At 40.0% G+C, this 16,629-nt stretch overlaps 1 protein-coding gene across 13 annotated transcripts in view; it reads right to left on the bottom strand.

Moving 5' to 3' along the window:
* Window positions 1–16,629, bottom strand: part of RCBTB1 (RCC1 and BTB domain containing protein 1) — a 103,888-nt gene that overhangs the window by 85,523 nt on the left and 1,736 nt on the right. The window lies entirely within an intron of this gene.

Raw genomic sequence — 16,629 nt, 5'->3', positions numbered from 1 at the left:
GAGAGACTGCTGAACACCTAGCCCTGGAGATCTGCTCTGGGAGCATGAACCTACATTGCACGGTGTTCTCATGAATAGTGGGGTTGGAAAGCTAAGACAGGCTGAATACCTGGAGAGACTTGAGATTCCAGCTGCTTGTGGAAAAAAAGGATCCACATCTGGCTGCTCTGGGAGGACAGTCTAAGAGACTTCCTAACAGTGAGAGGGCTGCTAAAGGGGCAAGGATTGCACAGAGCTTACTGCTCAGGAGAAAGGACAGGTAGAAAAAACTGTCCAGGTACACTATGCCCAGCAGGTTGGGAACTTTCAGGATCTTCAGCCACTCCATCCCCCTGACTTGCTAAGCAGCTCCAAGGTCCCCCACTGTGATATGCACCCTGCTGTGCCGGGTCAGCCTGCACCTGGCTCGCAAACCCACAACCCCTGTGCTGGCGTCAGGCCAACCATAAGGAAACCCAGACTACAGCAGCTACCAATGCAAAGCATAGATGCTTGCGACTGTGTGTTCAGCTCAACGGTTCAGGCAGTGGAGACAGGGACAGCAGCCGGGAAGCAGGAAACAGCTCTTTCCTCCCCCCAGGCACCAGCAATGCTCCCACGCAACCCCCAACATCGCTCCAGGGGCTGAGCAGCTCCAGACAGTAGAGCTTCTGAGCACTACAGGGGGCCACACATAAATATGAAATGTCAAAGGAAGCTGGTTCAAAGCAAGATGTCACAAACACCAGAAAAAGGACTGAGAGAGACTGAACTAATCTATCTTCCTAAAAGAGATTTCAAAATAAAAATCATAAACATGGTCCTGAAGTTAGAGAAAAAATTCAAGATCTCAGGAACCTATTTAGGATGGAGATTCAATTATTATGTAATATAGTGTAGGGTTTTAAAAGCAGATTAGATATGGTGGAGGAGACAATAAATGAAATAGAAATTAGAGAAGAGGAATACAAAGAAGCTGAGGAACAGAGAGAAAAAAAGGATCTCTAGGAATGAAAGAATATTGAGAGAACTGTGTGACAATCCAAATGGAAGAATATTCATATTATAGGGATACCAGAAGAAGAGAGAGAAAAAAGGATAGAAAGTGTCTTTGAGGAAGTAAAGCTGAAAACCTCCCCAATATGGGGAAGGAGATAGTCTCTCAGGCCATGGAGGTACAGAGATCTCCCAACACAAGGGAACCAAAGAAGATAACACCAAGACATATAAGAATTAAAATGGCAAAGATCAAGGATAAGGACAGACTATTAAAAGGAGCAAGAGAGAGAAAAAGATCACATACAAAGGAAAACCCATCAGGCTATCATCAGACTTCTCAGCAGAAACCTTACAGGCCAGAAGGGAGTAGCATGGTGTATTTAATGCAATGAAGCAGAAGGGCCTGGAACCAAGAATACCCTACCCAGCAAGATTATCATTTAAATTTGAAGGAGGGATTAAACAATTTTCAGATAAGCAAAAGCTGAGAGAATTTGCCTCCCACAAACCATCTCTCCAGTATATTTTGAGGGACTGCTACAGATGCAAGTGTTCCTAATGCTAAATAGCTGTCACCACAGGTAGTAAAACCATAGTAAAGAAAGCAGAACAGTGAATTACTAAGCAAATATAAAATTAAATCAACTACCCCAAAAGTCAGTAAAGGAATAAACAAAGTACAGAATATGATACCTAATATATAAAGAATGGAGGAGGAAAAAAAAAGAACCTTTAGATTGTGTTTGTACTAGTGTACTAAGAGAGTTAAGTTAGACTCTTAGATAGTAAGGAAGTTACCCTTGAACCTTTGGTAACCATGATTCTAAAGCCTGCAATGGCAATAAGTACATACCTATTGATAATCACCCTAAATGCAAACTGTTTCAATGTACTAATCAAAAGACACAGAGTCACTGAATGGATAAAAAAACAATACTCAACTATATTCTGCCTACAAGAGATTCACTTCAAACCCAAAGACATACATAGACTAAAAGTGAAGGGATGGAAAAAGATATTTCATGCAACTAATAGACAGAAAAAAGCAGTAATTACAGTACTTGTGTCAGAAAAAAAGAGACATAAAAACAAAGAAAGTCACAAGAGACAAAGATGGACATTACATAATGGGGGTCAATCCAACAAGAAGATATAACCATTACAAATATCTATGTAACCAACACATAAGCACCTACATATGTGAAACAAGAACTAACAGAATTAAAAGGAGAAATAGAATGCAATGCATTCATTCTAGGAGACTTCAACACTTCACTCACTCCAAAGGACAGATCAACCAGACAGAAAATAAGTAGAGACAGAGGCACTGAACAATGTATTAGAACAGATTGACCTAACAGACATCTACAGAATACTCCATCCAAAAGCAACAGGATACACATTCTTCTCAAATGCACATGGAACATTTTCAAGAATAGATCACATACTAGGCCACAAAACGAATCTTGCTAAATTCAAAAAGATTGAAATTGTACCAACCAGCTTCTCAGATCACAAAGGTATACAACTAGAAATAAATTACACAAAGAAGCAAAAAAGCCCACAAACACATGGAGGCTTACTAACACGCTCCTAAATAATCAATGGATCAATGACCAAATAAAAACAGTGATCAAGCAATACATGGAGACAAATGACAACAATTCAACACTGCAAATTCTGTGGGATGTAGCAAAGGCTGTGCTAAGAGAGAAGTATATAGCAACACAGGTCTACCTCAGGAAAGAACAATCCCAAATGAAAAGTCTAAACTCACACATAATGGAACTACAAAAGGAAGAACAAAGGAGGCCCAAAGTCAGTAGATGGAGGGACATAATAAAGATTAGAGCAGAAATAAACAAAATCAAGAAGAATAAAACAATAGAATCAATGAAAGCTGGAGCTGGTTCTTTGAGAAAGTAAACAAAACAGATAAACTCCTACCCAGACTTATCAAGAAAAAAAGAGTCTATACACATAAACAGAATCAGAAATGAGAAAGGAAAAATCACTATGGACATCACAGAAATACAAAGAATTATTAGAGAATACTATGAAAAATTATATGCTAACAAACTGGATAACCTAGAAGAAATGGACAACTTTCTAGAAAAATACAAACAACCTTTCAAGGCTGACCCAGGAAGAAACACAAAATCTGAATAAACCAATTACCAGCAAGGAAATTTAATTGGTAATCAAAAAACTACCTAAGAAAAAATACCCTGGACCACATGGTTTCACTGCTGAATTTTATCAAACATTTAGTGAAGACCTAATACCCATTCTCCTTAAAGTTTTTCAAAAAGTAGAAGAGAAGGGAATACTCCCAAACTCATTCTACGAGGCCAACATCACTCTAATACCAAAACCAGGCAAATATTCCACAAAAAACGAAAATTACAGCCCAATATCCCTGACGAACATAGACGCAAAAATACTCAACAAAATATTAGCAAACCAAATTCAAACATACATCAAAGAGATCATCCACCATGATCAAGTGGGATTCATCCCAGGAATGCAAGAACAGTACAACATTCGAAAATCCATCAACATCATCCACCACATCAACAATAAGAAGGACAAAAACCACATGATTATCTCCATAGATAATGAAAAAGTACTCGAAAAAATTCAACATCCATTCATGATAAAAACTCTCAACAAAATGGGTATAGAGAGCAAGTACCACAACATAATAAAGGCCATATATGACAAACCCACAGTCAACATTATACATAACACCGAGAAGATGAAAGCTTTTCCTTTAATATCAGGAACAAGACAAGGATGCCCACTCTCCCCACTTTTATTCAACATAGTACTGGAGGTCCTAGCCACGGCAACCAGACAACACAAAGAAATTAAAGTCATCCAGATTGGTAAGGAAGAAGTCAAACTGTCCCTGTTCGCAGATTACATAATATTGTACATAAAAACCCTAAGAAACCACTCCAAAACTACTAGATGTAATTTGAATTTAGCAAAGTTGTGGGATACAAAATTAATACACAGATATCTGTTGCATTCCTATACACTAACAATGAACTAGCAGAAAGAGAATCCAGGAAAACAATTCCACTCACAATGGCATCAAAAAGAATAACATACCTAGGAATAAACCTAACCAAGGAAGTGAAAGACCTTTGCTCTGAAAACTACAAGACAGTCATGAGAGAAATTAAAGAAGATACCAATAAATGGAAACACATTCGTGCTCATGGATATGAAGAATTAATATTGTTAAACTGGCCATCCTGCGGAAAGCAATCTACAGATTCAATGCAATCCCTATCAAAATACCAACAGCATTCTTCAACAAACTAGAGCAAATAGTTCTAAAATTTACATGGAACAACAAAATATGCCAAATAGCCAAAGCAATCCTGAGAAGGAAGAATAAAACGGGGGCAATCACCTTCACTGACTTTAAACTCTACTACAAAGCCACAGTAATCAAGACAATTTGACACTGGCACAGGAACAGACCCATAAACCAATGGAACAGACTAGAGAGCACAGATATAAACCCAAGCACATACAGTCAATTAATATAAGATAAAGGAGCCATGGACATACAATGGGGAAATGACAGCCTAACAGCTGGTGTTGGCAAAACTGGACAGCAACATCTAAGAGAATGAAACTGGATTACTGTCTAACCCCATACACAAAAGTAAATTCGAAATGGATCAAAGACCTGAATGTAAGTCATGAAACCATAAAAATCTTAGAAAAAAACATAGGCAAAAATCTCTTGGACATAAACATGAACAACTTCTTCATGAACATATCTCCCCGGGCAAGGGAAACAAAAGCAAAAATGAACAAGTGGGACCATATCAAACTAAAAAGCTTCTGTACAGCAAAGGACACTATCACTAGAACAAAAAGACATCTTACAGTATAGGAGAATATATTCATAAATGACATATCTGATAAGGGGTTGACATCCAAATTATATAAAGAGCTCATGTACCTCCGCAAAAAGCAAATAAGCTAATTAAAAAATGGGCAGAGGAGCTGAACAGACACTTCTCCAAAGAAGAAATTCAGATGGCCAACAGAAACATGAAAAGTTGCTCCACACTGCTAATAATCAGAGAAATGAAAATTAAAACCACAATGAGATATCACCTCACACCTGTTAGGATGGCCAACATCCAAAAGACAACAACAAATGTTGACGAGTATGTGGAGAAAGGGGAACCCTCCTACACTGCTGTTGGGAATGTAAATTAGTTCAGCCTTTGTGGGAAGCAGTATGGAGGTTCCTCAAGAAACTAAAAATGGAAATACCATTTGACTCAGGAATTACACTCCTAGGAATTTACCCTAAGAATGCAGGAGCCCAGTTTGGAAAAGACATGTGCACCCCTATGTTTATCACAACACTATTTACAATAGCCAAGAAATGGAAGCAACCTAAGTGTCCATCAGTATATGAATGGATAAAGAAGTGGTACATAAACAGAATGGAGTATTATTCAGCCATAAGAAGAAAACAAATCCTACCATTTGCAACAACATGGATGGAGACAGAGGGTATTATGCTCAGTGAAATAAACCAGGTAGAGAAAGACAAGTATCATATGATTTCACTCATCTGTGGAGTATAAGAACAAAGAAAAAACTGAAGTAACAAAAACTCACAGAACCCAGGAATGGACTAATAGTTACCAAAGGGAAAGGGACTGGGGAGGATGGGTGGGAAGGGCAGGATAAAGGGGAAAAAGGGGCATTATGATTAGCACACATAATGTAGGAGGGGGGACACAGTGAAGGCAGTATAACACAGAAAAGACAAGTAGTAATTCTATAGTATCTTACTATGCCGATGGACAGTGACTGTAATGGGGTATGTGGTGGGGACTTGATAATTGAGGGTCTAGTAACCATAATGTTGCTCATGTATTTGTACATAAATGATACCAAAATATAAATAAATAAAAAGAGATAATTTTCTTGTACAGTTTTGTTCTTTGTGGCACCAAACATACAGGCTTTGAAAAATAGACCACATAAAAATACATGGGTTAACAGGTTAAAGAAATGAACAGGACACAATACTTCATCCTGTTTTTCTAATGAAGCTAGGGCTGGAATGGAGGGGTCTATGTTCAACTTTGTTTACAATATCATGAACTTTTCCTATGTGGAATCCCTAAACTGATTTCATGTACTTGTCTCCAATATATGAAAAAGTATCAACTCCATCCTGCAATGGCGTAAAGCCAAACTAAAACTCCAGCAATGTATGTACAGGACCATAGTATACTCATTCAACAAATATTTACTGACTGCCCTTTAGGCAAACAGTACACAGAGCCAACATCACAACCCCATCCCCAGGAGAATTTACATGGGGTTCGGGAGTCTAGACACATAAACAGATGTGCACCACAGTGTGGCCTGTACTCTGATGGGTGGTTTGCATGCTATGAAAACACCAGAACTGGGAAGCGTCAGCCACCTGATGAGAAGGCAGTCATCTTTCTTCTTTTTCTTTTCTTTCTCCCTCCCCACTAATGATGGTGTGGATAAAATGAAAGTTCCTGTGGCCAAGATTCTCACGTGGCCCTGGTCGGCTAGCTCACTACACACGTGTGGGCAATGCATTGCTATTGACTCTATATAAAAAGCTAAACCCAGTGCTCTGGGCGACACGGTGGCATGGCTGCAAGCCTGCAGGAGAACAGAGCAGAGGCTGGAGTGGTTGCAGTGCCAAGGACCGAGGCCCAGAGGATAGCTGTGCGGGCAGAAAGGCCTAGAGGCAGAGACTTGCTGCATGCAGTGCAGACTCGCTCTGAGTAGATGGATTTTAGTGATTGACTTGCCACTGTGGAAATAAAGTTGGGTATAACCCTTTCACCCCAAGAACGTTTTACTGTCATTTCTTTGGTCACACTGAATCCATAGTGAACTTGCCATGGGCTGAAACCCATTTGCAAGACAGTCTGCTAAATAGGTCTGAATTTCTCATTTCCACAAGCAATTTATGAGGGTTCCAATCTCTCCATACCCTCACCAACATTTATTATTGTCTTTGGTATTATAGCCATCTTGCTGGGTGTGAAGTGGTACCTCTCTGTGAGTTGGATTTGCATTTGGGAACATTCTCTTCTGAGGTCACCTATTTTTCCCTGTGAAGAAAGAGAGGGAGGAAGGGGCGGAAGATGGCGGCGTGAGTAGAGCAGCAGAAATCTCCTCCCAAAACAACATGTATCTATGAAAATATAACAAAGACAACCCTTCCTAGAATAAAGACCAGAGGACACAGGAGGACAATATCCAGACCACATCCCCACCTGAGAGAACCCAGCGCCTCACGAAGGGGGTGAGATACAAGCCCCGGCCCCGCGGGAGCCGAGCGCCCCTCCCCCCAGCTCCCGGCGGGAGAAGAGCAGGCAGAGCGGGAGGGAGACGGAGCCCAGGGCTGCCGAACACCCAGCCCCAGCCATCCGGGCCAGAGTGCAGGGCCCTCGATACTGGGAAAACAGGGCAGCAAGAACAGTGAGCAGGCACTGGAGGCTGGGCGACAGAGGACATAAGAAAAGCGCGCGACCATTTTTTTTTTTGCTTTTTTGCTGTTTTGTTTTGGCGAGCGCTTTTTGGAAGTCTTAAAGGGATAGGGACCCCAATACTAGGGAAACAGGGCAGCAAGACCGGTGAGCAGAGGCCTGAGGCTGGCACCGGAGAATAAAGACAAACGAGCGGCCACCTTTTTTTTTTTTTAATTAAAAAAACATTTTTTTGTTAATTAAAAAAACTTTTTTTTTTTTTTTTTGGTGGTCCATGTTTTGTTTTGGAGGGTGCTTTTTGGAAGTCTTAAAGAGGCAGGGTGGGACACTTAATCCAGAGGTAGGGAATCCGGGAATCTCTGGGCACCCTAACCCCTGGGCTGCAGGGAGCAGGGAGGCCCCTTACGAGATAAATAGCCTCCCAGCCGCTCCTGCTCCAACGCGACTCCACCATTTTGGAGTAGCTGCCCGAGCCAGGCCACGCCCACAGCAACAGCGGAGATTAACTCCATAGCAGCGGGGCAGGAAGCAGAAACCCTGTCTGCGCGCAGCTGCGCAGCACAAGCCACTAGAGGCCGCTGTTCTCCCAGGAGAGGAGGGCCACAGACCAACAAGAAAGGAAGTCCTTCCAGCCGTCACTCGTCCCAGCTCTGCAGACTATTCCTATCACCATGAAAAGGCAAAGCTACAGGCAGACAAAGATCACAGAGACAACACCAGAGAAGGAGACAGACCTAACCAGTCTCCCTGAAAAAGAATTCAAAATAAGAATCATAAACATGCTGACAGAGATGCAGAGAAATACGCAAGAGAAATGGGATGAAGTCCGGAAGGAGATCACAGATGCCAGAAAGGAGATCGCAGAAATGAAACAAACTCTGGAAGGGTTTATAAGCAGAATGGATAGAATGCAAGAGGCCATTGATGGAATTGAAATCAGAGAACAGGAACGCATAGAAGCTGACATAGAGAGAGACAAAAGGATCTCCAGGAATGAAACAATATTAAGAGAACTGTGTGACCAATCCAAAAGGAACAATATCCGTATTATAGGGGTCCCAGAAGAAGAAGAGAGAGGAAAAGAGATGGAAAGTATCTTAGAAGAAATAATTGCTGAAAACTTCCCCACACTGGGGGAGGAAGTAATCGAACAGACCACAGAAATACACAGAACCCCCAACAGAAAGGATCCAAGAAGGGCAACACCAAGACACATAATAATTAAAATGGCAAAGATCAAGGACAAGGAAAGAGTGTTAAGGGCAGCTAGAGAGAAAAAGGTCACCTATAAAGGGAAACCCATCAGGCTAACGTCAGACTTCTCAACAGAAACCCTACAGGCCAGAAGAGAATGGCATGATATACTTAATACAATGAAACAGAAGGGCCTTGAACCAAGGATACTGTATCCAGCACGACTATCATTCAAATATGATGGTGGGATTAAACAATTCCCAGACAAACAAAAGCTGAGGGAATTTGCTTCCCACAAACCACCTCTACAGAACATCTTACAGGGACTGCTCTAGATGGGAGCACTCCTAGAAAGAGCACAGCACAAAACACCCAACATATGAAGAATCGAGGAGGAGGAACAAGAAGGGAGAGAAGAAAAGAATCTCCAGACAGTGTATATAACAGCTCAATAAGCGAGCTAAGTTAGGCAGTAAGGTACTAAAGAGGCTAACCTTGAACCTTCGGTAACCACGAATTTAAGGCCTGCAATGGCAATAAGTACATATCTCTCAATAGTCACCCTAAATGTAAATGGACTTAATGCACCAATCAAAAGACACAGAGTAACAGAATGGATAAAAAAGCAAGACCCATCTATATGCTGCTTACAAGAAACTCACCTCAAACCCAAAGACATGTACAGACTAAAAGTCAAGGGATGGAAAAACATATTTCAAGCAAACAACAGTGAGAAGAAAGCAGGGGTTGCAGTACTAATATCAGACAAAATAGACTTCAAAACAAAGAAAGTAACAAGAGATAAAGAAGGACACTACATAATGATAAAGGGCTCAGTCAAACAAGAGGATACAACCATTCTAAATATATATGCACCCAACACAGGAGCCCAAGGATAGGTGAAACAAATACTAACAGGACTAAAGGGGGATATAGACTGCAATGCATTCATTCTAGGAGACTTCAACACACCACTCACCCCAAAGGATAGATCCACTGGGCAGAAAATAAGTAAGGACACGGAAGCACTGAACAACACAGTAGAGCAGATGGACCTAATAAACATCTATAGAACTCTACATCCAAAAGCAGCGGGATATACATTCTTCTCAAGTGCACATGGAACATTCTCCAGAATAGACCACATACTAGGCCACAAAAAGAGCCTCAGAAAATTCCAAAAGACTGAAATCCTACCAACCAACTTTTCAGACCACAAAGGCATAAAACTAGAAATAAACTGTACAAAGAAAGCAAAGAGGCTCAGAAACACATGGAGGCTTAACAACACGCTCCTAAATAATCAATGGATCAATGACCAAATCAAAATGGAGATCCAGCAATATATGGAAACAAATGACAACAACAACACTAAGCCCCAACTTCTGTGGGACACAGCAAAAGCAGTCTTAAGAGGAAAGTATATAGCAATCCAAACATATTTAAAAAAGGAAGAGCAATCCCAAATGAATGGTCTAATGTCACAATTATCAAAATTGGAAAAAGAAGAACAGATGAGGCCTAAGGTCAGCAGAAGGAGGGACATAATAAAGATCAGAGAAGAAATAAATAAAATTGAGAAGAATAAAACAATAGCAAAAATCAATGAAACCAAGAGCTGGTTCTTTGAGAAAATAAACAAAATAGATAAGCCTCTAGCCAGACTTATTAAGAAGAAAAGAGAGTCAACACAAATCAACAGTATCAGAAACAAGAAAGGAAAAATCATGACGGACCCCACAGAAATACAAAGAATTATAAGAGAATACTATGAAAACCTATATGCTAACAAGCTGGGAAACCTAGGAGAAATGGACAACTTCCTAGAAAAATACAACGTTCCACGATTGACCCAGAAAGAAACAGAAAATCTAGACAGACCAACTACCAGCGACGAAATTGAAGCGGTAATCAAAAAACTACCAAAGAACAAAACCTCTGGGCCAGATGGATTTACCTTGGAATTTTATCAGACATACAGGAAGACATAATACCCATTCTCCTTAAAGTTTTCCAAAAAATAGAGGAGGAGGGGATACTCCCAAACTCATTCTATGAAGCTAACATCACCCTAATACCAAAACCAGGCAAAGACCCCACCAAAAAAGAAAACTACAGACCAATATCCCTGATGAACGTAGATGCAAAAATACTCAACAAAATATCAGCAAAGAGAATTCAAAAATACATCAAAAGGATCATACACCATGACCGAGTGGGATTCATCCCAGGGATGCAAAGATGGTACAACATTTGAAAGTCCATCAACATCATCCACCACATCAACAAAAAGAAAGACAAAAACCACATGATCATCTCCATAGATGCTGAAAAAGCATTTGACAAAGTTCAACATCCATTCATGATAAAAACTCTCAGCAAAATGGGAATAGAGGGCAAGTACCTCAACATAATAAAGGCCATCTATGATAAACCCACAGCCAACATTATATTGAACAGCGAGAAGCTGAAAGCATTTCCTCTGAGATCGGGAACTAGACAGGGATGCCCACACTGTCCACTGTTATGTAACATAGTACTGGAGGTCCTAGCCACAGCAATCAGACAAAACAAAGAAATACAAGTAATCCAGAATGGTAAAGAAGAAGTTAAACTGTCACTATTTGCAGATGACATGATACTGTACATAAAAAACCCTAAAGACTCCACCCCAAAACTACTAGAACTGATATCGGAATACAGCAAAGTTGCAGGATACAAAATCAACACACAGAAATCTGTGGCTTTCCTGTATACTAACAATGAACCAACAGAAAGAGAAATCAGGAAAACAACTCCATTCACAATTGCATCAAAAAAAATAAAATACCTAGGAATAAACCTAACCAAAGAAGTGAAAGACTTATACTCTGAAAACTACAAGTCACTCTTAAGAGAAATTAAAGGGGACACTAACAGATGGAAACTCATCCCATGCTCGTGGCTAGGAAGAATTAATATTGTCAAAATGGCCATCCTGCCCAAAGCAATATACAGATTTGATGCAATCCCTATGAAACTACCAGCAACATTCTTCAATGAACTGGAACAAATAATTCAAAAATTCATTTGGAAACACAAAACACCCCGAATAGCCAAAGGAATCCTGAGAAAGAAGAATAAAGTAGGGGGGATCTCACTCCCCAACTTCAAGCTCTACTATAAAGCCATAGTAATCAAGACAATTTGGTACTGGCACAAGAGCAGAGCCACAGACCAATGGAACAGACTAGAGAATCCAGACTTTAACCCAGACATATATGGTCAATTAATATTTGATAAAGGAGCCATGGACATACAATGGCGAAATGACAGTCTCTTCAACAGGTGGTGCTGGCAAAATTGGACAGCTACATGTAGGAGAATGAAACTGGACCATTGTCTAACCCCATATAAAAAAGTAAACTCAAAATGGATCAAAGACCTGAATGTAAGCCATGAAACCATTAAACTCTTGGAAGAAAACATAGGCAAAAACCTCTTAGACATAAACATGAGTGACCTCTTCTTGAACATATCTCCCCGGGCAAGGAAAACAACAGCAAAAATGAGTAAGTGAGACTATATTAAGCTGAAAAGCTTCTGTACAGAAAAAGACACCATCAATAGAACAAAAAGGAACCCTACAGTATGGGAGAATATATTTGAAAATGACACATCCGATAAAGGCTTGACATCCAGAATATATAAGGAGCTCACACGCCTCAACAAACAAAAAACAAATAACCCAATTAAAAAATGGGCAGAGGAACTGAACAGACAGTTCTCCAAAAAAGAAATACAGATGGCCAACAGACACATGAAAAGATGCTCCACATCGCTAATTATCAGAGAAATGCAAATTAAAACTACAATGAGGTATCACCTCACACCAGTAAGGATGGCTGCCATCCAAAAGACAAACAACAACAAATGTTGGCGAGGCTGTGGAGAAAGGGGAACCCTCCTACACTGCTGGTGGGAATGTAAGTTAGTTCAACCATTGTGGAAAGCAGTATGGAGGTACATCAAAATGCTCAAAACAGACTTACCATTTGACCCAGGAATTCCACTCCTAGGAATTTACCCTAAGAACGCAGCAATCAAGTTTGAGAAAGACAGATGCACCCCTATGTTTATTGCAGCACTATTTACAATAGACAAGAATTGGAAGCAACCTAAATGTCCATCAATAGATGAATGGATAAAGAAGATGTGGTACATATACACAATGGAATACTACTCAGCCATAAGAAAAGGGCAAATCCAATCATTTTCAGCAACATGGATGGAGCTGGAGGGTATTATGATCAGTGAAACAAGCCAAGCGGAGAAAGAGAAATACCAAATGATTTCACTTATCTGTGGAATATAAGAACAAAGGAAAAACTGAAGGAACAAAACAGCAGCAGAATCACAGAACTCAAGAATGGACTAACAGGTACCAAAGGGAAAGGGACTGGGGAGGATGGGTGGGTAGGGAGGGATAAGGGGGGGAGAAGTAGGGGGGTATTAAGATTAACATGCATGGGGGGGTAGGAGAAAAGGGAGGGCTGTACAACACAGAGAAGGCAAGTAGTGATTCTACAACATTTTGCTATGCTGATGGACAGTGACTGTAAAGGGGTTTATAGGGAGACCTGGTATAGGGGAGAGCCTAGTAAACATAATATTTGTCATGTAAGTGTAGATTAGTGATACCAAAAACAAAGCAAAAAAAAAAAGGGCAGTTCCTGTGTGGTAACCTCCAACGAGTTCTACACAAGGGTATAAAGGGCATATAAAAGTGTAGGCAAAGGGTCTGGTTTGTGTTTATACAGAGGATCAAAGCCTAATTGGGCTACCCCAAAAATGAACTAAGATACGATATGAAAAAGAACTTCCAACATCAGCACTCTCTGGAAGACTCATGCCAGAAGATGATCATCAAAAAACCCCAACAAAGATTCACGCACTGCTACAGGTGTAGATGCACTCATCCCACCAGTTCCTGGACTTGCCATGGGAATGAGGAAGGAGATATCTAAGCTGGCCTGTGCATACAGTAAAACAACAAATTTGACTGGATCTATACTGTTGGAACTCAACCAAGAATTTGGAGAAGTGCAAATTGTAGCGCTCCAAAGTCTTACAACTACAGACTATTTACTGTTAAAAGAACATATGGCATGTGACCAGTCCCCAGGAATGGGTTGTTTTAATTTGTCTGATTTCTCTCAGACTGTTCAAGTCCAGTTGGACAATATCCACCATGTCATAGATAAGTTTTCACAAATGCCTAAGGTGCCTAACTGGTTTACTTGGTTTCACTGGAGATGGCTGGTAATTACAGATATGCTTTGGTTATGTAACTATACTCCTATTATGTTAATGTGTGTGCGCAATTTTAGTAGCTTAAAACCTATTCATGCTGAAGTACTGTATAAGAAGATATGCCAAAGAAATAATCAATCTTCCCATGTTCTCTTCCGCCTGCTACTTCTATAGCTTTTCTTCTTCCTTCCTAATTACAACCCTTAAATAGAATTCGTGCCTCGTATCAAATTTACCGAGTATCATAATTCTTCCAAGTGGTAAAGATAACTCAAGACAAATGCTGGGCATAGAAGCCACAGGGCATAAATATGCAAAGAAGTAAAAAGCTAACCTTTTCAAACAATAAGGCTTTCCTCTCACTTACCAACTTCACATTTCCCTGTATGGCCCCGGAAGATGACTGGTTAGCCAGAGACGGGTAAGATTCCTCAAGGGAGGAACAACCTAAGACAGGCACAGTCGCAGGGGGGCCATCAGGTGAGAAATTGGGGATCAACAGAGGTGAGGCTTAGAACCACACCCCCCCTGTTCTGAGAGAAATCTTCTGCATACGTGGATGTTTTATTGCCCTGGTCTAGCTTGGATTAACACATAGTCTACAGGCACACACCTGATCATCTACATTTGCTCTCTTACAACACTAAACTATGTTTTCTACCTTTATCTTGTATCTACCTACCACTTCAGCATTTTATTAAAAATAATAATAATAAAGAGAGAAATGTGGTATCCACATTTAAATCAAGTATAAAAACCAAATGAGTATTCATATTTGAACTGACTGTTTAGAGTTCATAATGCATGAGCAAAACCGAAAGTTTCTGTGATGACTGCCCTTGTACTGTTCACCATGTAACTTATTCATTATGTAAGAATTTGTTCTCCATGTAAGAACTTGTTTGTTATGCCTCAGAAGATTGGAGACTGACGAAAATTAGGCTTGGGGTGGATTAATGATTGTCCATTGAGCATTGACTCCCCTATACAGAATTTTATTGTCGTTAACAACCATTTGATCAATAAATATGAGAGATGCCCTCACAAAAAAAAAAAAAAAAAAAAAAAAATAAGTAACCGGGATGTAATGTATAGCATAAGGAATATAGGAATATAGTCAAGATATTGTAACAGCTTGGTAGGGTGATAGCTGGAACCTCGAATTATGTATATAAATGTTCTACTACTGTGTTGTACACTTGAAACTAATGTAATGTAATACTGTGCAACTACCCTTCAATAAAAAATAATTATTTAAAAAAAAAAGCAATGATAGAAGTGCTCCTGAAAAAAACTATCATTTGTTTAAAGTTCTATAACACACATTAGAAATGACAGTCTGCATAAGATTCACTCTCCTTGACTTTTGGGCACAAAACATTTCTCATAGGTGTGTTCACTGCAGATCTTACATTTGTACTGCAAGGATTTACAGCTACAGTCATGGTGCTAAATTTACCAAATGACAAACTGCCACACAACTATCATCTCAATAATAGGTAATTCCTTTAAAATAGGTCAGAAAATCACCATCATAAAGTGTCAACTTAAAGTCTTACATTAATAAGACTAAGAACAGCAATCATACATACAATAACCAATTACACAAAAGAAAATGATTTTTAATTTAACCAATTACTTTATATGAGATATAGTCACAGTCTTCAGTTTAACTAATTAAGTACACCCATATATACTATGAAGCAAAGGTTTACTTAATTTAGAAACACACTGCTGCATATGTTGGCCACAATTTGTGCTCAGGAATCACATCTTGGCACTGACGTACACGTGAAACAGATTTACACCAAGGCTTTCATGGTACAAGACGCTATGTTGTCAGCTATCTGTTGAGTAACTTACCATCTCCAAATTCAGGGGCTTAAAACAATAGCTCTTTGTTATTTCTCTCATTTGTGTTTTGACTGGACTCAGCTGGGTTTACTCATGAGGTCACAGGCACTGGGAGCTTAATTAGGACTGAAACAGGCCTCACTCACCAATCTGGGCCATTCAAGGAGGTCTCTCTTTCTCCACCTAGTTTAGCCCAAGCCTCTATACATGCTGATTGGCTTCCAACAGAGTTAAAGCTAAAGTTGCCATGCATTTTAAGAACTATGTCAGATAATCACCATCATAAAGTGATTTTATGGTGACACAGAACTGGCACAACAATACTTCTGCCACATTCTCCTTGTCAAAGCAAGTCACAAGGCCAGCCTAGATCTAAATGAAGCAGCAACAGCCCCGTGTCCTGATGGGAAGAGCAGCAGGCAAGCACAAGGATGGGAGGACTTGCTGGCAACCAGCTCTGGAAACATTCTACCACAGCTGTGAGGAATCTTACTGCATGTTTCCACTCTACCATTTGAGTTCATGATTGAAGCACTAGAGAGGGGATACTTTATTTCCAAAACATTTTCTTAAGCATCAAGAATATTCTTGGAAAAGATACTCTTTGCCCCTGTGGAATGCTAACCTCAAAAAAACCACAGAGTCTTTTCTGGGGTTGTTGGAAGGATAGAAAACATCCTTCAGGAATGGTTTGAGTATAGTCTTCCCCAGATGGGATTCGTCACCTCCTGAGGTTATTTCACATCTTACAATTTATTAGGCCTGCATGAGTATGATCACATTT

Source organism: Manis pentadactyla, chromosome 17, assembly GCF_030020395.1.
Source record: "Manis pentadactyla isolate mManPen7 chromosome 17, mManPen7.hap1, whole genome shotgun sequence".
Lineage (NCBI taxonomy): Eukaryota > Metazoa > Chordata > Mammalia > Pholidota > Manidae > Manis > Manis pentadactyla.
Note: the sequence above shows the minus strand (reverse complement) of the source record. Positions and strands in the feature narration are given on the sequence as shown.